Consider the following 24,479-nt stretch of genomic DNA (forward strand, 5'->3'; position numbering starts at 1 on the left):
ATTAGCCTTACCCTGTTAGGTACATTATTGTTTGAGGATTTTGTCTTTTCTATGAGAAAATTGATATTATTCAAAGCTATCAGAGAGCTTCAAATAAGGTCACTGAAAGAGATGGGAGTTTTCTGTCATCTTGGCTAACAGGTGTGTGCCCTGAATTGTTCCCTTTTTTGAAATAGATTCCTTTTAACTGCAGGGGCAGGGGGAGGCAGAAATATCACTGTTTCACAGGGTAGGTGCCAACTTTTCATTGGCACCTCTAGTGGTTTGTTTTTTTCGAGTAATTAAAATTTCCCCAGCTGTTACAAATACTGCCTAAAGTTTTCGGCATATATCAAGTTGCTCTTCGAAAGAAAGAGATTAAGCAGATTCATTGAATGTAAGAGAGCTAAACCTCATTATGACTCTTCAGTATCTGTTGTGTTAAAAAGGATTTTGTCTTCCAAGTCAGTTGGAGATCAACATGGAGATGTAGCTACTCTTACAATGATCTGCTGATTCTGTTCAACGAGGTGGAGAAGAAATAGTAGTAGTCCAAACCAGTTCTTGCATTTTATGTTATTGATTAGTCTCTCAAAAGAGGATGATTGTATTCTCTAAGTTAAGAGATATTTATAAATAAAGTTATAAATTAACTTAATTGCTGATTTGCTCTGAGTTACTAAGCACAAAGAAGGTCACAATTGATAATGAAAATTAGGACTCGAGCATTTTTAAATAATTTTAACATTTTAATACTAGAACTTATGGAAAATGCATATTAGTTATATTTGATATTCTAAAAAGTTAAATATGCCATTATTTTACTACTTCTCTTAACATGTTTCAATATTTCTTAGTAAATCTTCTTAACAAGCTGGTGAACTAAAGTGATACAACCCATATTTTCTACAAGGCCTTAAGCCTAAGACTTGTGCAAGAACAAGGAGATATTGTTTACAGAGACAGGGAATATTCTGAGTTTATGCTACACTAGTTAATATATTTGCCTGTCTTGCTCTCAAAGCATGATCATTTCGTCTTACTTTTTTCTTCTTTATTACAAGTTATGGGTGCAGTGGCACATGCATTCACTCCAGCTACTTGGTAGCCTGAGCCAGGACAATCAATTGAGCCTTGGCCATTATCGTGGAATGCCATCTCAAAAATAGAGCAAACATTTTAGAAACAATTTTCAAATTAATAAAATGTCTATAGTGCTTACAAATTTGGAGAGTATATGAAAAAGTTCTGAAAGTAGATCTAAAATCCTATATTTGGTCAGTGTTTTCATATGAGTATTAAAATATGAATTTTATTACTTTTTTCAAACATAGAAACAGGAATCTAATTCTTCAATATATAAAAGCAGAATCTAGGATGTCAGCAATTTTCATTCCAGGTAAGACTTACAAAAGTGAGTTACACTTGGTGTGCATGCCCTGTGTAATTAGAGTAAGAAAGTTTTGATCACAAAAGAACAATAGAAAAAAGTAATTGTTTAAATTCCATTCATATTTTTCTACGTTTTTGATCACATAGAATCCAGGATTATTTAGCAATTAATTGCATTAAATTTATTATCTAAATGATATTGTCATAAGAAATTTTATACTAATTTTGAATCTGAAATTTTATGTCTTTGCAGAAATAAGAAAAATATTTTTAAATTAGTAGGTTGTGTTTCTTTTATCATGATATTTTAACAAATTGGGCTTTTCTATAATGTCACCTGTTATAAACACAGGTGTTCCTGTGAACTATTAATATCAACTTCTATTATGTGCACAAATTGGTGGATTTCACAGTGGCAATTTGATACACACATATACAATATTTGAATCCTATCCACTCTCCTTACTTCCATTTTTTCCCCTCCTGTCTCTTGTTTCACTCCCAAATAACTTCCCTCTTCTTTAATAATCTCTCTTCCATTTTCTAGTCATTCTTATTTTCTTCCAAGATTAAACATATTACAGAGAGCATGTGATACTTGGATTTTTGTTTCTGTTTTATTTTTTTTTTTCACATTTACACGATGACCACCATTTCCATCCGTTTTACAGTTTTTGTCCTTGTTTCTTTTTTAACTTTTTTATTCAGGGCTTGAAATATACCATTTCTTGCTGTCCTGGGCTTTAGAGTTTCTCCTCAGAAATTTAATATTTTTCTTATGTGTTTATAATTGCTTTGACTTTTATAGATTTCAGTGTACCTTTGGTAATTTTATAGACTATTCTGTGGAAATGTTCTTTTCTGGTCATGTCCATTTGGTGTTCTAAAAGCTTATTATACCTGGATGTCCATAACTTTCACAAGATTTAAGAAATAATCTCTTTTATTCACTGAGAAAGCTTGCATTGCCTGTAGCTTGTACCTCTTCTTCATTGTGTGTACCAATGATTCATTAGATTAGTCTTTAAATTGTGTCCAGTGGGTTTTTAAGTTCTTTACAGTTCTTTTAATTCTTCTTTGTATTGTTGAATGTGATATTTCATGATCAACTTCAATCTCTGATATTTTTTCTTTCACTTGATCTACTCTAAAGGTCTGACTTCAACTCGATAATTTTATTTGAGGTGTTGAGCTCTTTATTTTCAAGATTTCTAATTGATTCTTTTCAGAATCTGTATTTAATTGTTCCTTTATGTCCTGCAATTTTTTTAAAAAAATTGTGTTTTATTTTATTTTTTATTTTTTTAGTTGTAGATGGACACATATCTATATTTATTTATTTATTTATTTATTTATTTATTTTTATGTGGTGGTCGAGTACCAAACTCAGGGTCTCACACCTTCGAGGCAAGTGCTCTACTACTGCACCCCAGTCCCAGCCCTGTTTTGCATTTTATTTAGAGACAGGGTTGCTTAGTGCCTCATCATTGCTAAAGCTGGTGTCAAACTCTTGATCCTGCTGCCTTAGCCTTCTGAGCTGGTTTTTGAGTTCTTTATGTGTCTGTGAGATTAATGTTCTCTGAGATTCAGGTGGTAAAGATGTTTTTTACATTTTGCGGGCTCTACATCATGGTCTTGATCATTTTCTTTGCTGTGAAAAAGCTTTTTACTTTGTACTTTCCCACTTATTGACTCTTGATTTTATTTGTTGCAATTTAGAAGTTTTGTTGAGGATGTCAGTTCCTAGGTTGACTTGATGTTTTCTAGTGGGTACAGGATCTCTGGTCTAATACCTAAGTGATGACTTTGAGTTGAGTTTTGTGCACAGTAAAGGATAGAAGTTCAATTTGATTCTGCCATATACATATTTTCAGTTTTCTCAGTAGCATTTGTTGAGAAGGCTATTTTTTCTTTTAATGTATGTTACTGATGTCTTTGTCTACTATGAGATAGTTGTATTTATGTAGTTTTGTCTTTGTGTTGTCTTTTCTGTTTCATTGGATTTCTTGCCTGTTTTATTGCCAAAATCATGACATTTTGAAGCTCTACAATTTGAGATTATGTATTGTGATTATTTCACTTTTCTTACTAAGGATTGTTTTGGAAGTAGTGGGCCTCTTGTTTTTCTTTTTTTCAAGTGAATTTCACGAATATCTTTTCTATTTCTATGAAAAAATATCATTGAAATTTTATTAGGAATTGCAATCAAAATATAGTGTTTTGGTAATATGGCAATTTTGATAACATTAATTTGCCTTTCCATGAACATTAGTGATCTTCCATCTTCTAAGGTCATCTTCAATTTCTTTTTTTTTTTTATTGGTTGTTCAAAACCTTACAAAGCTCTTGACATATCATACTTCGAACAATAGTTTCAAGTGAGTTATGAACTCCCATTTTTACCCCAAATACAGATTGCAGAATCACATAGGTTACACATTCACATTTTTACATAATGCCATACTAGTGACTGATGTATTCTGCTACCTGTCCTATCCTCTACTATCCCCCCTCCCCCCCATCTTCTCTTTCTATCCCATCTACTGTAATTCATTTCTCTCCTTATTTTTTCTTCCAATTCCCCTCACAACCTCTTTTATGTAGTTTTTTATAACAATGAGGGTCTCTTTCCATTTCCATGCAATTCCCCCTTTCTCTCTCTTTCCCTCCCATCTTGTGCCTCTGTTTAATGTCAATCTTTTCTTCCTGCTCTTCCTCCCTACTCTATTCTTAGTTGCTCTCATTATATCAAAGAAGACATTTGGTATTTGTTTTTTAGGGATTGGCTAGCTTCACTAAGCATAATCTGCTCTAATGCCATCCATTTCCCTGCAAATTCCATGATTTTGTCATTTTTTAGTGCTGCGTAATACTCCATGGTGTATAAATGCCACATTTTTTAATCCATTCATCCATTGAAGGGCATCTGGGTTGGTTCCACAGTCTAGCTATTGTGAATTGTGCTGCTGTGAACATTGATGTGGCAGTATCCCTGTAGTACGCTCTTTTAAGGTCTTCAGGGAATAGACCAAGAAGGGCAATAACTGGGTCAAATGGTGGTTTCATTCCTAGCTTTCCCAGGAATCTCCATACTGCTTTCCAAATTGGCCGCACCAATTTGCAGTCCCACCAGCAATGTATAAGAGTACCCTTTTCCCCACATCCTCTCCAGCACTTGTTATTGTTTGACTTCATTATGGCTGCCAATCTTACTGGAGTGAGATGGTATCTTAGGGTAGTTTTGATTTGCATTTCTCTGACTGCTAGAGATGGTGAGCATTTTTTCATGTATTTGTTGATTGATTGTGTGTCCTCCTCTGAGAAGTGTCTGTTCAGGTCCTTGGCCCATTTGTTGATTGGGTTATTTGTTGTCTTATTGTCTAATTTTTTGAGTTCTTTGTAAACTCTGGATATTAAGGCTCTATCTGACGTGTGAGGGGTAAAAATTTGTTCCCATGATGTAGGCTCCCGATTTACTTCTCTTATTGTTTCTCTTGCTGTGAAAAAACTTTTTAGTTTAAGTAAGTCCCATTTGTTGATTCTTGCTATTAACTCTTGTGCTATAGGTGTCCTGTTAAGGAATTTGGAGCCTGATCCCACAATATGTAGATCGTAGCCAACTTTTTCTTCTATCATACGCAGAGTCTATGATTTGATATCAAGGTCCTTGATCCATTTTGAGCTAATTTTTGTGCATGGTGAGAGGAGGAGATTCAGTTTCATTTTGTTGCATATGGATTTCCAGTTTTCCCAACACCATTTGTTGAAAATGCTACCCTTCCTCCATTGCATGCTTTTAGCACCTTTATCGAATATAAGATAGTTGTAACTTTGTGGATTAGTCTCTGTGTCCTCTATTCTGTACCATTGGTCCACCCGCCTGTTTTGGTACCAGTACCATGCTGTTTTTGTTACTATTGCTCTGTAGTATAGTTTGAAATCTGGTATTGCTATACCACCTGATTCACACTTCCTGCTTAGAATTGCTTTTGCTATTCTGGGTCTTTTATTTTTCCATATGAATTTCATGATTGCTTCATCTATTTCTACAAGCAATGCCATTGGAATTTTGATTGGCATTGCATTAAACCTATAGAGGACTTTTGGTAATATCGCCATTTTGATGATGTTAGTTCTGCCTATCCATGAACAGGGTTTATTTTTCCATCTTCTAAGATCTTCTTCTACTTCTCTTTTTAGGGATCTGTAGTTTTCATTGTATAAATCTTTCACCTCTTTTGTTAGGTTGATTCCCAAGTATTTTATTTTTTTTGAGGATATTGTGAATGGAGTGGTTTTCCTTATTTCCATTTCAGAGGTTTTGTTGCTGATATACAGAAATGCCTTTGATTTGTGCGTGTTGATTTTATATCCTGCCACTTTGCTGAATTCATTTATTAGTTCTAGTAGTTTTTTTGTAGACCCTTTTGGGTCTTCTAGGTATAGAATCATGTCATCTGCAAATAGTGATAATTTAAGTTCTTCCTTTCCAATTTTTATGCCTTTAATTTCTTTCGTTTGTCTAATTGCTCTGGCCAGTGTTTCGAGAACTATATTGAATAGAAGTGGTGATAGAGGGCATCCCTGTCTTGTTCCTGATTTTAAGGGGAATGCCTTCAATTTTTCTCCGTTCAGAATGATGCTAGCCTGGGGCTTAGCGTAAATAGCTTTTACAATATCGAGGTAAGTTCCTGTTATCCCTAGTTTTTCTAATGTTTTGAACATAAAGGGATGCTGTACTTTGTTGAATGCTTTTTCTGCATCTATCGAGATGATCATATGGTTCTTATCTTTAAGTCTATTGATATGGTGAATAACATTTATTGATTTCCGTATATTGAACCATCCCTGCATCCAAGGGATGAATCCTACTTGATCATGGTGCACAATTTTTGTGATGTGTCTTTGTATCCGATTCGCCAGAATTTTATTGAGGATTTTTGCATTTAGGTTCATCAGAGATATTGGTCTGTAGTTTTCTTTCTTTGATGTGTCTTTGTCTGGTTTCGGAATCAATGTGATGTTGGCCTCATAGAATGAATTTGGAAGGACTCCCTCTTTTTCTATTTCCTGGAATAACTTGAAAAGTATTGGTATTAATTCTTCTTTAAAGGTTTTGTAAAACTCTGCTGTATACCCATCCGGTCCTGGGCTTTTCTTGGTTGGTAGTCTTTTGATTACTTCTTCAATTTCATCCATTGATATTGGTCTGTTCAAATCGTGTGTGTCCTCCTGACTCAGTCTGGGCAAATCATATGTCTTAAGAAATTTATCGATGTCTTCACTATCTTCTATTTTATTGGAATATAGGTTTTCAAAATAATCTCTAATTGTCTTCTGTATTTCTGTGGCGTCTGTTGTGATATTGCCTTTTTCATCCCTTATGTTAGTAATTTGAGTTCTCTCTCTTCTTCTCTTCGTTAGCATGGCTAAAGGTTTGTCAATCTTGTTTATTTTTTCAAAGAACCAACTTTTAGTTTTGTTAATTTTTTCGATAGTTTCTTTGTTTCAATTTCATTGATTTCCACTCTGATTTTAATTATTCCTTGCTTTCTGATGCATTTGCTATTGTTTTGCTCTTCCTTTTCTAGGGCTTTGAGATGAAGTGTGAGCTCATTTATTTGTTGGTTTTTCCTTTTTTTTTGAGGTATGACCTCCAGGCGATGAATTTCCCTCTTAAAACTGCTTTCATTGTGTCCCATAGATTCCGATAGGTTGTGTCTGCATTTTCATTTATCTCTAAGAATTTTTTGATTTCCTCCTTTATGTCTTCTGTAACCCTTTGATCATTCAGTAACATATTGTTCATTTTCCATGTGATATTGGATTTTCCCTTCCTTCTTTTATCATTAATTTCCAGTTTCAATCCATTATGATCAGATAAAATGCATGGTATAATCTCCACCCCTTTATATTTATTGAGGGTTGCCCTATGGCATAATATATGGTCTATTTTTGAGAAGGATCCATGTGCTGCTGAGAAAAAAAGTATATCCATTCGATGATGGTTGGTATATTCTATATATGTCAGTTAAGTCTAGGTTATTGATTGTGGTATTGAGGTCTATAGTTTCTTTATTCAACTTTTGCTTGGAGGATCTGTCCAATGGTGAGAGAGGTGTGTTGATGTCACCCATAATTATTGTGTTGTGGTCTATTTGATTCTTGAACTTGAGGAGAATTTGTTTTATAAACTTCGAAGCGCCATTATTTGGTGCATAAATATTGATAATTGTTATGTCTTGTTGTTTAATGGTTCCTTTTAACAGTATATAATGTCCTTCCTTATCCCTTTGGATTAACTTAGTCTTGAAGTCGATTTTATTCGATATGAGGATGTCCACCCCTGCTTGCTTGCGAGGAGCGTGTGCGTGGTATATTTTTTCCCAACCTTTCACCTTCAGCCTGTGTATGTCTTTTCCAGTCAGGTGAGTCTCCTGGAGGCAGCATATTGTTGGATTTGTTTTTTTGATCCATGTTACCAGCCTATGTCGCTTTATTGGAGTGTTTAAACCATTAATGTTTAGAGTTACTATTGATATATGGTTTGTACTTCCAGCCATGTTTGATTATTTATCTCGTTTTTTTTAATTGCGTTTGTTTCACCATGATTAGTTTTCCCCCCTTCGTCTGTCTTTACTGAGGTACTTCCCACTGTTGGCTTTGGTTATTGTTTTCTGTTTCTTCCTCGTGAAGTGTTTTGCTCTAGATGCTTTGCAACGCTGGTTTTCTGGCTGCAAATTCTTTTAGTTTTTGTTTATCGTGAAAGATTTTTATTTCGTTGTCATATCTGAAGCTTAATTTTGCTGGGTACAGAATTCTTGGTTGGCATCCATTGTCTTTCAGTGTTCGAAATACGTTGTTCCAGGATCTTCTCGCTTTCAGCATCTGAGTTGAGAAATCTGTTGTTAACCTTATTGGTTTACCCCTGAATGTAATCTTTCTCTTTTCTCTTGTAGCTTTTAATATTTTCTCTTTGTTCTGTATATTGGATATCTTCATAACAATGTGTCTTGGCGTTGGTCTACTGTGATTTTGTATGTTCAGTGTCCTGTATGCATCTACAATTTGTATATCTGATTCCTTTTTTATTTCTGGAAAGTTTTCTGTAATTATTTCATCTAGTAGATTACTCATTCCCCTTGTTTGAATCTCTATCCCTTCCTCTATCCCAATGATTCTTAAATTTGGTTTTTTTATATTATCACATATCTCTTGTATGCTTCTCTCATGATTTTTAACCAGCCTATCTGACATGGCTAGACTCTTTTCCAGATGATATATTTTGTCTTCATTATCTGACGTTCTAGCTTCTACTTGCTCCACTCTATTAATGATTCTCTCATTTGAGTTTTTAATTTGGTTTATAGTTTCCTTCATTTCTAAGATTATGGTTTGATTCTTTTTTATAGTCTCTATCTCCTGATAAAGATGCTTAACTTCTTCCTTTATCTGTTTGTGTAATACATTCTCAATGTGTTCTTTTGCTGCTTGAATTTGCTGTCTTGTATCCTCTTTAAGGTTCCATTCCATCTGTCTCAGGTGTTCCATGAGTTCTTTATATGACCATTTTTCTGGTGACTCTATATCCTCCTGAATATTTAGGCTTCCCTGCATTGTTTGCACTCCTTTTCTTCCTTGCTTTTTCATGCTGTTCATATTGTTTCTTGTTCTGTTTGACTGCTGAGTTACTGTTTACTCCTATAAATATATTTGAAGCTTGGGAGGAAAGGTATTAGAAGGGATGGGTAGAAGTCACTAAAGAGAATAAGAGTAAGCAGGTAGAATTCCAGGAAGGGGGAATAAGAAAATTGAAAAGAAATGTAAAGACAGGAGAAAAGAAGGATAGAAAAAAATAGAAGATTAAATGGAATTTAAAGAAAAATAATAATAGTAGAAATGGAAAATGAAATTTAAAAAATGGAATAAAATAAAATAAGATGGATTAAAAAACATTTAAAAAGACAGCAAAAAAAAATTTATAAATGCAGTCCTAGAATTCAATTAACTGCTCTTCCAGTGGATGGAGCTATGCCCACCGGGCCAAGTTTCTCCTCTCAGTAGGCGGGAGTCAATCACTGTGCAGCGGTTCTTCCTCCCAGGCAGGCAGCCAGCAACGGGTCCCAAGTTTGCTGCTACGTGTGGGCGGTTCACAAAGCCGGGCTGCGGGGGCCCAGGCAGGCAGCTCCTGCTCCTAAACTCGCTACAGCGTGTGGCCTGCAGCCGGCTGCAATTCACAGAGCCAGCTCGCGGGGACCCAGGCAGGCAGCTCCTGCTCCTAAACTCGCTGCAGCGTGTGGGCGGTGGTCAGCTTGGGTTCATCGAGCCCGCCCGCGGGGGTCCAGGCAGGCAGCAATCGTTCCCAAGAACGCTGCAGCGTGTGGGCGGGGGTCGGCTGCAGTTCACAGAGCCCGCCCGTGGGGGTCCAGGCGGTCAGTGTCCGCTCCTATGTTCACTGCAATGTGTAGGCAGCGGCCATTTGGCGGCCCCGGCGGGACTGTGCCCCTGCTCTGGGTTGCCGAGATTCAGTATTCTGTGACAATCTGACACCTACTATTAAACTTACTAGTTCCAGGAAGGTCTCCTTTCAGAGGAATTTTGCTTGAAGTTTCTCAGCAGGATGCATGTGGGTGTATTAATGAGTCTCTCTGATCCCCTTACCACGGAGGCATTGTATGTGCTGCCTCTTCGCTGGCAGCCATGTTCTCTCATCTTCAATTTCTTTCTTTAGTGTTTTCTAATTTTTGTAATAGAGATCTTTTACTTCCCAAGTATTTAAAATTTTTTTGAGCCCATTGTGGTTCACCAGCTGATCCATAATTGGTGTAGAGGACCATAATTGATTTATGGGTGATAATTCTATATCCTGCTACTATGCTGAGTTTTTTTTTTTTTTGAGTTCTAAGTTATTTTGGTGTAGTTTTGTGTCTTCTAAATAGATAATCTTGTGGTCAGCAAATAGGGATAGCTTGAGCTCTTCTTTTGCTAGTTATTCCCCTTTAATTTCTTTTGCCAAACTGCTCTGGTTAGAATTTCAAGGACTGTGTTGAACAGAAGAGGTGAAAGAGGGCATCCTTGTCTTGTTCCAGGTTTTAGAGGGAATGCTTCAGTTTTTCTGCATTTGGAAGGATGTTTGCCTTGGATTTTTTGGTATATAGCTTTTAAAATATTTGGATATGTTCCTATTCCTAGTTTTTCTACTGTTCTAAACATAAATGGATGCTGTACTCTGTCAAATGTCTATTGAGATAATTTTATGATTTGTTTTAAGTCTGATGATGAATTACATTTTTTTATTTCCATAGATTGAACCAATCTTTATTATGGTACACTATATTTTTAATATATTTTATGCAATTTTCTAGTATTTTATTAAGATTTTTTGCATGTGTGTTCATCCAGGGTATTTGTCTAAAGCTTTATTTCTTTGATGTATCTTTGTCTGGGTTTGGTATCAGGGTGATTCTACCTTTAGAGAATTAGATTCTACCTTTAGAGAATTTAGAGTTTGGAAGAGTTTCTTCCTTTTATTTTTCATGGAATAATTTGATGAGTATTGTTGTTAGTTCCTTTTTAGAAGTTTGGTAGGAATTGCTAGAGAATCTATGTGGTCTTGGACTTCTCATAATTGGTAAGTCAAAATACTGATCCATTAAAAAACAACTGGCTTCAAAAATGCTAGAAATGGCTGGGTTAAGTGGTGCATACCTATAATCTCAGTGGCTCAGGATGCTGAGACAGGAGAATCATGAATTGAAAGCCAGTCTCAGGAATAGTGAAGTACTAAGCAACTCAGTGAGACTCTGTCTCTAAATAAAATACAAAATAGGGCTGGGATGTTGCTCAGTATTTGATTACTTCTGAGTTCAATCTCTAGTATCAAAGAAAAAAAATCTAGAATTGAGAAAAAATATGGATGTGTATAAATGTCCATGAATTATTCAGGTCACAAACAAGAAAGGAAAAAAATATATAATTAAAAAAAATAGATCTCAGTGCTTTTGTGGTGCTTGTGATTGACCCTATAGCATCATGAAATTGAGGCACATTCTCTGTGAGTGGGCTACATTTATAGTCCTTATCTTCCATTCTAAACAGTGTGAGAGCATACAGATTACATGCTGAAGAAGTATGGCATCTATAAAGGTCTGCCACTTAAGAGGATTATTGAGAAAATTGACATCATGCTGTATGACACAGTACTAAATGAACCATCCTGCTCTGCTGAAACCAGATAAACTCTTCTCAATGTATTTGACATCTCAAGAAGTCATAGTTTATAAAATGATCATCAAAAACTTTTATAACTACTTTGCCATGGGAAATAAGACTCTAAAGGGAATAGCATGCATGGATTGAAATAATCCTCCTCTTTTGAGTGGTGAGTATAAACTCAGTCTATATAATTTTAACAGTACAATTCTTTTCAAAATTAACATCATCACTATTTATTTCACCGTTGGGGATTGAAACAAGAGCTCACACATTCTATACAATACATTACCACTTAGCTCCTTCCTCTGTCCTCAGTATATTCTCTCATTAAATTGTTCTTGCAATCACTAGGAATTTGCACAATGTTAAGATCTTTGTAACCATTTAGTGCCTTTCACCAAATTCTTCACAATGAAACTTTCCTTAACATAATACTTCAATGTTTTCTCATCATTATAATTAATATTTCAAATTTAAAAGAGAATAAGAAAGTTATTTATTTAAAGAAAATCTCCAAATTCCCTACTCTGTTATTTTATTTAATAGTAATAACTCTCTCTAAAATTTATGCCAGGAAGAAAATGGATTCTATAAGGGTTGATTTACAACTTATCATCATTAATAAATCATTAAGCATTAATAGGAGACCTAGACTATGCTTCACAATGGCACAAGATGGCCACAAGGTGGTGCTAATAATCTCTGTTGAAGCCTCAGCCTGCAGAAAGGGCCTGCCTGGTAGCAGGGAAATGGCACAGTCCTTTCAGAAGATCTGGGAACAGACATGGATTTCCTCCTTGTAAAGTTCCCTTAAGAATAAATGCCCTTAGATAAACACTGAGTTATGCTAACACTCTAGTCTACAAAATAATTTGTCAATTGCTGTGAACAAAAACTATGTAAAGGCCTAATTTAATCCTAAATTGTAGCAAATAAGAGCTAATTTATCCTACCTGAGACTCAATAAAGACTAAATTATTCCAGGCCCACATAATTCTAGATATTTTCATTATTGACATTTTGGTCTGTGGATCCTTCAGATCTTTGTGGCTGGAGATCTCTGCCCTCTGCCAAACCATGACAATCAAAACAGGTCTCCAGACCCTGCAAATGACCCTAACTGGAAAAATCAGTTGAGAACCACTGCCCTTAACAATTCACACACTGCAACCTGAACACAAATTCCCTGGAGGCTGCTAGAAACAGATCAGGAGCTCCTTTTTTGAATACCTTTTTTTTTTTTTTTTTTTTTTTTTTGGTGGCGGTGGTGCTAGGGATTGAACAAAGGGCCTTGTGCATGTGAGGCAAGCACTCTACCTAAGGAGCTATATCCCCAGCCCCTCTGGTATGATTTTAACACCTTGCCAGGAGATAATGATGCTTTTGACTCAAAACACTCTACAGAATTACTAAATCACCCCAGATAAAGCCTCAATTTCTCTAGGGTCACTTTATCCAAATTCCTTTTCTATCATGCTGTGCCCACCTGGGCAGCACTAATACCACATGCGCCTACCCTATCGCAGCAAGGAAAGAGTAGAGGCATTATCAGGGAAGATGGGGGTGGGGGAGAGTGTTCCTTCTTTTCTGGGAGTGTCAAAGGAGCCTCCCACCTTTCCTGTGTCCAGAGAAGAAATGCCTAGCTACAAAAATTTGTCTATCAAACTCTGCTCTAGTCTGTCTTTGTTGCTGTAACAAAATACCTGAAGCTGTGTACTTTTAAAGAAAAGAGGCTTATTTAGCTCACAGGCCAAGGGTATGGTGCTGGCCTCTGCTTGCTCTAGTGACAGTCTCATAGCAGATGGATTCATAATGATGGAAGGAGAGAGAGAAGAGATCACATAGCAAGGCCAGGAATCAAGAGATTGGAGAGGATAAGGCTCCCTCTTATAGAACAAGATGCTGACATGAACAAATCCACTTTTATTAGACCTGACCCATTCCTGAGAGATAGCATTAATCTCTTCTGAGAGTAAACCCCCATATCTGGATTATCTATCACTATCACTAGGTCCCACCTCTGAAAGGTCCTGCTACCTCCCAGCACCAACACACTAGGAATCAAGCTCCAACACGTGCACCTTTAAGGAACAAACCAAATTCAAACCATAACAACCTATAACCCAGAACTGCAAGATTTCATATGGTCAAAAATTCCTAATGTTAGCATTGTTATTGTTTAGCTATGAGGTGTCCTCCAAAAGCTTCTGTGTTAATGCAGATGTTAAAAGAGTAGATTATGAGCCATAATCTAACCAGTGGGTGAATTCATTCTCTGGATTAATAATTTGAATGGATTAACTGGGGCATAATTGCAGGCAGGTGGGTAGTGACTAGAGGAACTAGGTCACTGGCCATGTGTCTTGGGTATTTGTACTTTGTTCCTGTTGCTTCTTCTCTCTCTGCTTCCTGGCTGCCATGAGTTGAGCAGCTTTTCTCTGCCATGTTCTTCTGCCCTGATGCTCTGCCTCACCTTGAGCTCAGAGTTATCTAACTGGCCATAAACTTAACATCTAAAACCATGAGCCCAAATTTTGGTCACAATTACAAAACCCTAACACAAGCTTTATCAAAAGCTCAAGTTATGGCCAAGAAATAGTTAATAGTAAAGAGAAAAATTACTTAACTGGTTGAGGATTTTATAGAAATCCATCTTAATTTCATATCTCCTCCCCACAGAAATAAAACTCAAAAATAAGGGTCATTATTATTAATTCATTTTGTGTGTTTATTATTCATTTGAGACATACTATGGGTTTGCTATTTTTTTAAAAAATCACAATTTAATTACTGCCATTTTCCAGAAATCCCTGAAAATAAAATATTTCCTGATGATTTGATGCTTAACAGACTTTAGCTGTTAATGTTAATACTTTTAAATGTTTTTATTAGTTCATTATAGTTATACACAATACTGGGGTTCATTTTGACATAATTAATGCTCAATTTCAGTCTTAAGTACTTCTCTTTCCCTCTCCTCCTCCCTCTACTGTTCCCCTTCCTGTATATTGGTCTTCTTTCTATTTATTGGTATGCTATAGATAAATATAAAGGTGAAATTCACTGTGATTTATTCATATATGTCCATAGCATAACTTCTTCAATTTCATTCTGCAGTTCCTCCCTTTCCCCATTGACTACCCCAGCTCCTTCCTGGGAGCCACTGATCTCCTATATCCATGGAATTCCTTTCTCTCTCTCTCTCTCTCTCTCTCTCTCTCTCTCTCTCTCTCTCTCTCTCTCTCTCTCTCTCTCTTTTATTCTATCATCTATATAGGAGAGAAAGCATTTGGCCCTTAAGTTTTGGGGGATTATATATTTTGTTCCTGGCTCCTCCTATCACTCTCTCTCCCTGTTTCCTGGTTTCGAGGAGGTGAATATCTTTCCACCTCCAAGCTGTTCTGCCTTGATGTTCTACATCACCTCAGGCCCAGAACAATGGAATCAGCTAACCACTGAAGCAAACCTCTGAAACCATAAGCCCAGAATAAATTTTGCCCTCCTAAATTGTTCTCATCAAGTATTTTGATCACAGAGGCAAGAACTTAAATAACACAGTAAACATAAAGGGCGAGTGTTCCAAGAAATAATCTACAAAAAATTTTGGAGGCCCATGGAAGGGAAAAGAAATGAGGAGGGAGGGTAGAGGCAGAGAAATCTGTGGTCCCCACATTGCTCTCTGCTGGAGAGAAGGACCAGTTTCTATTTATTCCTTTTTCTCATTTCAGGGGAAGATGTGACTCTCCTGTGGATCCATAGAGATCTGAGATCATTCCGTTTTAGATCTCAATATCCAGAAGTAAACAAAACTGTGAAACAGAAACCCTCAAAACTATCTTGGACCCCCAAAAGAAACGAAGGCATCTCATTAGACATTGAATTATGTCCCTTATAAAGGCAGAAAAGTCTTAACTGCAATACCCATGGTGGCCTCAACTTTAAACAAGATCTTTGCAGATGATTAACCTAAGATGAGACCATTATCACAGACCTTGATCCAATATGACTGTGTCCTTATGAAAAGGGTACATTTCAACACAGACAAATGAGGAGAGTATCATGTGAGATGGAGGCAGAGGTGGGGTAATACTTCTATGAGCCAAGGAATGCCAGACTGATGTAAATCTGCATAAGCTGGAGGGAGGCCTGGGACAGATTCTCCCTGCCAGCCAGAGAGGGAATCAACCCTGCCCACACATTGATCTGTTGTTTAAGCCATCTAGATTGTGGTATTTTGTCACAGTGGTGGTATTAAACTAATACTGGGCCTTTCCTCCTATGCATTCAATAAGAGAAAGAAATGAATCTCCCCTCATAGATGCATGTTTTTTTCACATTCCAAGTTTGCTAAAATCTACAGTGTAAGTGGGACCTTGAGGAGCCTGTGCTATGGCTTTGTACAGCTGTAGACCCATGTCCACTGGGGAGGTGAATGAGCTCTCACAGGGAGCATCAGAAATGGTCACCAGTGGTTACAGATGCCAAGAAACAGGACCTCTGACAACAGTGCTTGGCTCTGTGCAAAGTTGCTGGAGGTGTGACTTGGGGAGTGTCTCTTAGCTGTCCTGACCCACTCCATTTTCAGTGGTAAGACCTTACATTATCTAGCCTTGCAGGGCCACTGCATGCATTGGGCCTCAGGGTGGGAGGAATATTTATACTCATCTGTCTTCTCATTTTGCAGAAAAAGGCAGGTCAGGTCTTTGTATTATTCAAGACTGCCATATTTTAGGTCATGAAGCAAGTCTTAACAGAAACAACAAAAAATTAATATAATCCTCAGTACCTTGTAAGATCATAATGAAATGAAATCAGAAATCAAGAGTACAAAAGTATAGAAGCCACACAAACACATGGAGATTGAACAATTATCTTTTCTTGATCAATGTTTTATATTCATTTTAATTAGTTATACATGACAGTAGAATGCATTTATGTACTTTGATATATCATACATAGATGAAATATAATTTCTCATTTTTCTGAGTGTACATGTTATAGAATCATATTGGTCATGCAGTCACATATATACATAAAGTAATAATGTCGGTTTAATTCTACTGTCTTTCCTATCCCCACATACCCTACCCTCCCTCCCTTCACTTCCCTCTACCTAATCTAAGGTAACACTATTCTTCTCTAGTGCCCCCCAACCTTGTTGTAAATTAGATCCACATATTAGAGAAAACATTCAGCCTTTGGATTTTTAGGGTTGGCTTATTTCACTTAGCATGATGTTCTCCAACTCCATCCATTTACTGGCAAATGCCATAATTTCACTCTTATTTAAAGCTGAGTAATATTCCATTGAGTATATATACCACAGTTTCTTTATCCATTCATCTATTGAATGGCATGTAGGTTGGTTCCATAGTTTAGCTGTTGTGAATTGAGCTGCTATAAACATTGATGTGGCTGCATTACTGTAGTATGCTGATTTAAGTCCTTTGAGTATAACCAAGGAGTGTTACAGCTGAGTCAAATGGTGGCTCCATTCCAAATTTTCTGAGGAATCTCCATACTGCTTTCCACAGTTGTTGCACTGATTTGCAGTCCCACCAGCAATGTGTGAGTGTGCCTTTCTCCCCACATTCTTGCCAACATTTATTTTTGCTTGTAATCTTGATAATTGCCATTCTGACAGTAGTGAGATGAAATCTTAGTTTTGATTTATATTTCTCTAATTGCTAGAAATGTTGACCACTTTTTCATATATTTGTTGATTAATTGTATTTCTTCTTTTATGAATTATCTCCTCTTTAGCCCATTTATTGATTGGGTTATTTGTTTTTGGAATTTAGTTTTTTGAGTTCTCTATATATCCTAGAGAATAATTATTTTCTCCCATTCTGTAGGCTCTCTTCTCATGTTATTGATTGTTTCCTTTGCTGAGAAGAAGCTTTTTAATTTGAATCAATCCTATTTATTAATAGAGGTTCAATTTCATTTTGCTACATATGGATTTCCAGTTGTGCCAGCACCATTTGTTGAATAGGCTATATTTCTCCAGTGAATATTTTTGGCACCTTTGTCTAGTATGACATAACCATATTTATGTGGGTTTGTCTATGTGTCCTCTATTCTGTACCATTGGTCTACAAGTCTATTTTGGTGCCAATATCATGCTGTTTTTGTTACTATAGCTCTGTAGTATAGTTTAAAGTCTGGTATGGTGATGCCTTCTGCTTCGTTTTTCTTGCTAAAAAGATTGCTTTAGCTATTCTGAGTCTCTTATTTGGTGCAGGGTTGGTTCAACATATGGAAATCAATAAACATAATTCATCATATTAATAGACTTAAAAACAAGAATCATATAATCATCTCAATAGATGAAGAAAGAGCATTTGATAAAATACAGCATGTTTTTTCATGTTCAAAACATGAGAAAAACTAGGGGTAGTGAAAACTACCTCAACATTATAAAAGCCATATATGTTAAACCTAAGGCCAGCATCATCCTAAATGGAGAAAAATTGAAAGCATTACCTCTAAAAACTGGAACAAGACAAGGATGTCCTCTTTCACCACTTCTATTCGACATCGTCCTTGAAACTCTAGCCAGAGACAGAAGACAAAAGAAATAAATTAAAGAGATATAAATAAGTAAAGAAAAATTCAAACTATTGCTATTTGCTTATGCCATAATTCTATATCTAGAAGATTAAAAAAATTCTACCACAAAATTCTAGAACTAATAATGAGTTCAGAAAAGTAGCAGGATATAAAATCAACACACATAAATCAAATGCATTTCTATACATCAGCAATGAATCCACTGAAAGAGAAATTAGAAAAACTACCCCATTCACAACAGCCTCCCAAAAAAATACCTGAGTATAAATCTAACAATTATCTTTTAAATGACAAATAAATAATAGAATAAATGACAGCAGAAATAATTTTTTTGGAATCAAACAAGAATAGAGATAACAACATACCAAAATCTCTGCAACATTATGAAGGAGGTTTTAAGGAGAACATTTAGCATTAAGTGCCTATATAGTTACACATAACAACAACAAGAGCAACAACACCACACATAGACACACACACACACACACACACACACACACACACACACACGCAAAGCCAGAAAGATCCCCAATAAACAATCTAATGTATATGCCAAATCCCCAGAAACACAGGAACAAACTAACTCCAAAACCAGTGGAAGACAGGAAATAGTTAATATCAGGACCAAAGTCAGTGAAATAGATAAAAAACACAAATGATCAATGCAGCAAAGAATTGGGTCTTTGAAAAGATAAACAAAATTAATAAACCCCTAGCCAAACTACCCCCCCAAAAGAGAAAACCCAAATAAAAAAAAATAGAGATAAAAAAGAGATATCACCATAGTCATTTCTAAAATTCAGAGGTTCCCTAAGGTCTATTTTGAAAATTTATATTCCAATAGATATAAATATAAATGTTGTTGCTCTTGTTGTTGTTATGTGTGTGTAACTATATAGGCACTTAATGCTAAAGTACTGAGAATGTAGCCCTGGAGTCCAAAAGGAAAGAGATTGGTCTATCTGCTACCACAATGGTTACCTGGGTTTCCGTATTGTGATCGCATTTTGGGATCCCAGGTCTCATTAGTCATCCCTAGCTATTTGCAGAAAGTCTGCTTGCAGAGTGTGGGGTTGTGTGACCTCCTGCCTCTCTGGGCAAGAAGGTAATCAAGAGTCCAGTGGCCTAGATGGGGGCATTTAGGATAGGGACTGAGAGGTTGGTGAGGAAAAAGATTTGGCCCAATGGCCCAACTGATCACAACTATAGCATATTCGGGAGGGAGGTCTTCTGTGGGTTACAGAGGTAGTGATTGTAGTGCCAGGTTGTTGAAATGTTTTGGCTAGCATTTGATATTTAGCATCACAGCCCTTTTCATCTCTGCCATTGTACACCTTGAAGGCCACCTCAAGCACTTGAGCATGTGGGGTGAGGGGACCTCGCTCCAACTTATTAAGTTTAGCTTTAATGTCAGGAAGCTTTGGGAGAAAAAGTAGGTCAGAGTAAGTTATGACCATCAGGTGACTCAGGATCAAATATGTGTACTGGAGTAGGGCCTGAGTCAGGCAGTTTGAAAAGGAAGAGGGGTTTTCATTTTTATCTTGAATGACCTCTTGGAGTTTATCATAACTGATGGTTTTATGAGCTGCCTTTTTTAAACCTGTCAGTAAGCAGGTAAAAAATCAGTCCCTTCTTATTTGGCCTCCAGGGAAATTTTTAGTCCCAACTGGTGGGCTTCATTGGCAAAGTTCTAGGCTTGTTCCCAGACTCATCTGCACTCCTCTAGGAGGAGGGTGTTGGATTAGATCACTTGCATACCACGAATGGTGAGGTTTTGGCCTATGTTATGTATTGTAACTCCTTGGCATATGTACTAGGGTTGGAAGTAAAGGATCCTAGGCATTTCTCGATTTGGGAGAGATCACCTAGAGAGAAGGGCACATGGACTTTGCCTACCCCTCAAACCCAGCACCTCCTGGAGAGGGAGTAAAGCGGGGGGCTCTTAAATGGCTGTGTTACATTGGGTGATGGGAGGGCTGAAGGGTGTTTGGGATAGTGATGTGGAGGGAGCAGGTGGGTTTGGTGGAACTTAGTAAGCTCATCAGTGGGGTTGAAAGGAGGGTTTGGATCCCTTGTTTGTATAGGAATAGGGTCTCTGGAGGAATCCAGAGCCTTGGTGACAAGTAACAGCTGGGCAGGAGAGCAAAAAGAGCAAAGGGAAGGCTTAGAGCAGAGAATAGTGAAGTATGCAAGGCAGGTGGAGGAGTGGAAGCAAATACTGCTGGCTTAGAGGCTTCTTCCCCCTCATTGCTGGCTTGACTCTCAGAGTCTGGAGTCCAGAAGTGTTGACCTTGAGGGTCTAATATCTGATGTCATTTGGTTAAAATAACACAGTATTTTATCATCATATGAGTTTTTAAAACATGTATGAATATAGAATTTTAACTTTCAATCATCTTGGTTTTAGTAAGAGCAGAAATAAAGAGATCTTAAACTTTCCATTGAACAACAATTTATGAAAATAATATTTATAATGTTTACTCCATTTAAGTTAAATCTGATTTATCTATTTTAACTTAGATTACCCATGAAAACCAAGTTTAGTTAACATTTTAAGGCTTTTTGTTTTGTTGTTGAAGAAACCTAGAAAAAACAATGTACATTGTATTTAAGACATTTAATAGAAAATGAGATTTTCCATTGTCTGATCATCTGCATCAGTGATTTTGAAGCCACCATTACCTTTTTTTGTTTACCCAATTTAAATTGAACTTTAAACCATGTGAATCAAAGGCATTGGTTCCATTTTTTTGAATTTTAGTTTATGAGTGCTCTGTATTTGGGTTCTGATAGATACACATGTGTAGACCAGACAGTATGCAGAACAAATAAGTAAAGGCCTTATAACTTTAAAATATATTAAGAGTCAACCTTCATAAATTGGTCACTGAGCAAAGCAGAGTGTAAAAAAAAACTTTTATGGTTGGATAAAATAGGTCTGAACAATAATTATAGGCATGCAGGATCAAATTTCTTAGCCCAAAAATATAGAATTTTTTTTTAAAAAAAGAGTCCTAGGGGCTGGGGTTGTGGCTCAGTGGTAGAGTGCTCACCAAGCATGTGTGAGGCTCTGTGTTCAATCCTCAGTACCATATAAAATACATAAATAAAAATAAAGGTATTGTGTTCAACTAGGTGGTCTAGGGATTGGACCCTAGAGGGTAAGGAGGGTCATGTTTCTTTGGGAACTGATATCTCCTAGCAGCACTGTGAGGAAGATGTATTCTCCCCCCACACCAATGGGGCTCCAGGGAAGGGGCTGAGATTTGCCCCTGTCACAAAGATGGGAGGATGGAGGTGAGTCTGCTGTTGGATCTGCAATCTCCCACTCCTTCTACAGACTTCCTAAAGATCTGGCAGCCTCTGGAACAGGGAAGGAGCACAGAGCTCCCAGGGCACCTAGGAGGGGAGGGGTCCAGGGATAGGAAAACTGTGGATCTGGCTTTCCTTGGAGTGGTATGGAAGGTCTCAGGGAAGACAAAACAGTGAGCTGAGATGGGGCACAAGAGAGATGGGTCCCTGAACCCTCTGGGGTGTCATGTTCTCAACACAAAGCCTTGCCTTTCCACAGCACCTCAGCTTGACAGCACCTCAGCAGCTGTGTGGCACAAGCCTCTCAGTTTGGTGATGGAGTGGAGAGGAAGGTGGCTCTCTGGCTCCTCAGGATGCTATATATCCAGGAGGGTGGGATAAAATAGGGTTGGGACTTCTGACAGGACTCCATCTCTCTGCCCCCAGGATGACACAGGAGAATCTCATCATGATGATCTGGGATTGGCCCTGGAGGCCCCAGGCATGCTGCTATTAGGGATCCCAAATAGCCAGAAGCTGCCCAAGGGGAGTCCTCACTACCCATTCCTATTCCCTCAGCTCCCCTGGCACTGGTAGCTCAAGGCCCATGTACTGAGTTCCTGGGACCAAAACCTGCAGAAGCCTGGCCAGACCCAGGGACAGAGTGGCCCAATCTCCTATCCACTGTCCTTCTCAGCTGCCCACTGGACCTAGGGTCTACAATGAAGATCTCAGTTTGCCTCAACCCAAGGATGGAGGCTTTAACATGGCTGCCATGTGCCCTTGTGGTTTCCCAAAGTCTAGGCCTTATAGCTTCCTTCCTTGTACCAAGTCCCTCAGAGCCCTGCATCCTACTGACCCTTCTCATCTTGTTCACTCAGGACCACTTCTAGAGACTTGTCAGCCTCTGACTTCAATCACAGGTCTCTGGGTGCCACCTCTGTGAGACAAGAGACACAGGGCAAGAGAAGAAGAAAGCAGGAGCCAGTACCCAGTTGTGGCCCTTTTAGACCCTGGTCTCACACTCTGGGTGACAGGATCCTCAGCTCCAGCCTCTTCCTCACCCAGCAAGGAAGTAAGGTGGATGGTCCCTCACTCCTTCCTGAGTGTGTGTGGATGTTTGAGTATGCATGTGAGAGTGAACCAGCAAACTTGTGAGTGTGTAAGGGAGGGGATGGAGCTGTTGAATATGAGAGCTGCTCTAGTTGTTCAGCCCTCTCTGCAAAGGGCTCCACCTGGGGCCTAGGGAACCCTTTCCTATAGGGAGAAATGTAAGTGGAACCTCAGGCCCACCCTCAGATCTCCACTTCAGGGAAACCCAACCCTGCCCAGCAAACTGGCTTGGTCTGTGGCCACCTCTGTCAAAAGGGTTTGGCCCTGGGAGGGACAGGGACCAGGCTCCAGGCCCCAGCCTTGTGTTACTACACTGTTGGGGCCTTGACCCATTGGTGAGATTCTGCTTTCCCACCTCCTCTCTGGTCTGTTTTCTCTTCCTCATGAGCCCTGGTTCTGGTTGTGTGATGTGGTCTTCATGCACTTTATTTATTTGCAGTCTGTGTTCCAGGTGGCAGAACTCCTACACATTCAGAGACCCAGCCTTGATGACTTTACATTCCTGAGTGATGATCTCTGCACCGGCCAACACTGTCAGGTCAGGAATATGTTCTTGTTTCTGATATTAACACATGTTGTTGTCTCCCTATGTTAAAAAAAAAAAAGTCCTTGAGATCAGAACACTACCAAAAAAAAAAAAAGCTTAAGATTTCCCTGTTTATTTTTCTATGGTCAATGGCCATTTAGAGGAGCATTGTTTAAATGTCCCATATTCTGGGATTTCCCTAATATCTTTCTGTTATAAATGTTTTCCTCTGTATAATCGCATTATGTTCAGAGAACATATTCTGCACATGATTTACCTCTTCCTTTTTTATTTTTATTTTTTAGTTGTAGTTGGACACAATACCTTTATTTTATTTATTTTATTTTTATGAGTTGCTGAGGATCAAACCCAGGGTCTCGCACGTGCTAGACGATTGCTCTACTGCTGAGCCACAACTGCAGCCCCCTTCCTCTTTCTTTATTTTTCTTTAGTTTCTGCATATGAGAGAAAGTATTTGACTCTTGACTTTCTGAGTCTGGATTATTTCACCTAGCATGATGTTCTTCAGTTCCATGAATTTATCAGTAAATTCTTTATGGCTAATATATATATATATATATATATATATATATATATATATATATATATATATATAACACATCTTTAATCATTCACCTGTTCATGAGTACCTGGGCTGGTTTCATTTCTTGGCTATTGCAAATTGTGTTGCTGTAAACATTGATGTGCCTATATCAGTATAGTATGCTGACTGTAGTTCTTTTGGATAAACATCAAGAAGTGGACAGCTGGGTCAGGTTCCCATTCTTAGTCATTTGAGGGGTCTCCATATGGATTCCAAAGTAGTTATTAATTTACAGTCCTACCCAAAATTTATAACTGTACTTTTCTCCCCACACCCTCACCAGCATTTATTACTTATAATTTTAAAAATTGCATTCTAACTGAAGTGAAATGAAATCTCATGTAGTTTTGATTTACATTTCCTTGATTTCCAGGAATGCTGAACTTCTGTTTTTCAAATATGCATTTTCCATTTGTATTTTTTCTTTAAAAAAAGTCTATTTACTTCTTTTGCCCATTTATTAATTGGGTAATAAATTTTTTTGGTGTTAAGTTCTTTAAATATTCTGGATATTAATCCCCCGTTACAGGAGTAGCCAGAAAAGATTTTCTCCCATTCAGTAGACTCTCTCTTCACACTCTTAGTTGTTTTGTTTGCTGTGCAGAAACTTTTAAATTTCATGCCACTGCACTTATTGATTCTTGATTTTCTTCCTTGAGCTTTAGGGAAGCTTGTTAAGTCTTGTTAAGGAACTGCATGCCTGCACTGATATGTTGGGAGTGTCAACAGTATATTTTCTTCTAGCAGTTGAAAATGTTTCTGTTCTAATTCTATTATGGTTTAAAT

The sequence above is a fragment of the Ictidomys tridecemlineatus genome, chromosome 6 (genome assembly GCF_052094955.1).
Source record: "Ictidomys tridecemlineatus isolate mIctTri1 chromosome 6, mIctTri1.hap1, whole genome shotgun sequence".
Classification (NCBI taxonomy): domain Eukaryota; kingdom Metazoa; phylum Chordata; class Mammalia; order Rodentia; family Sciuridae; genus Ictidomys; species Ictidomys tridecemlineatus.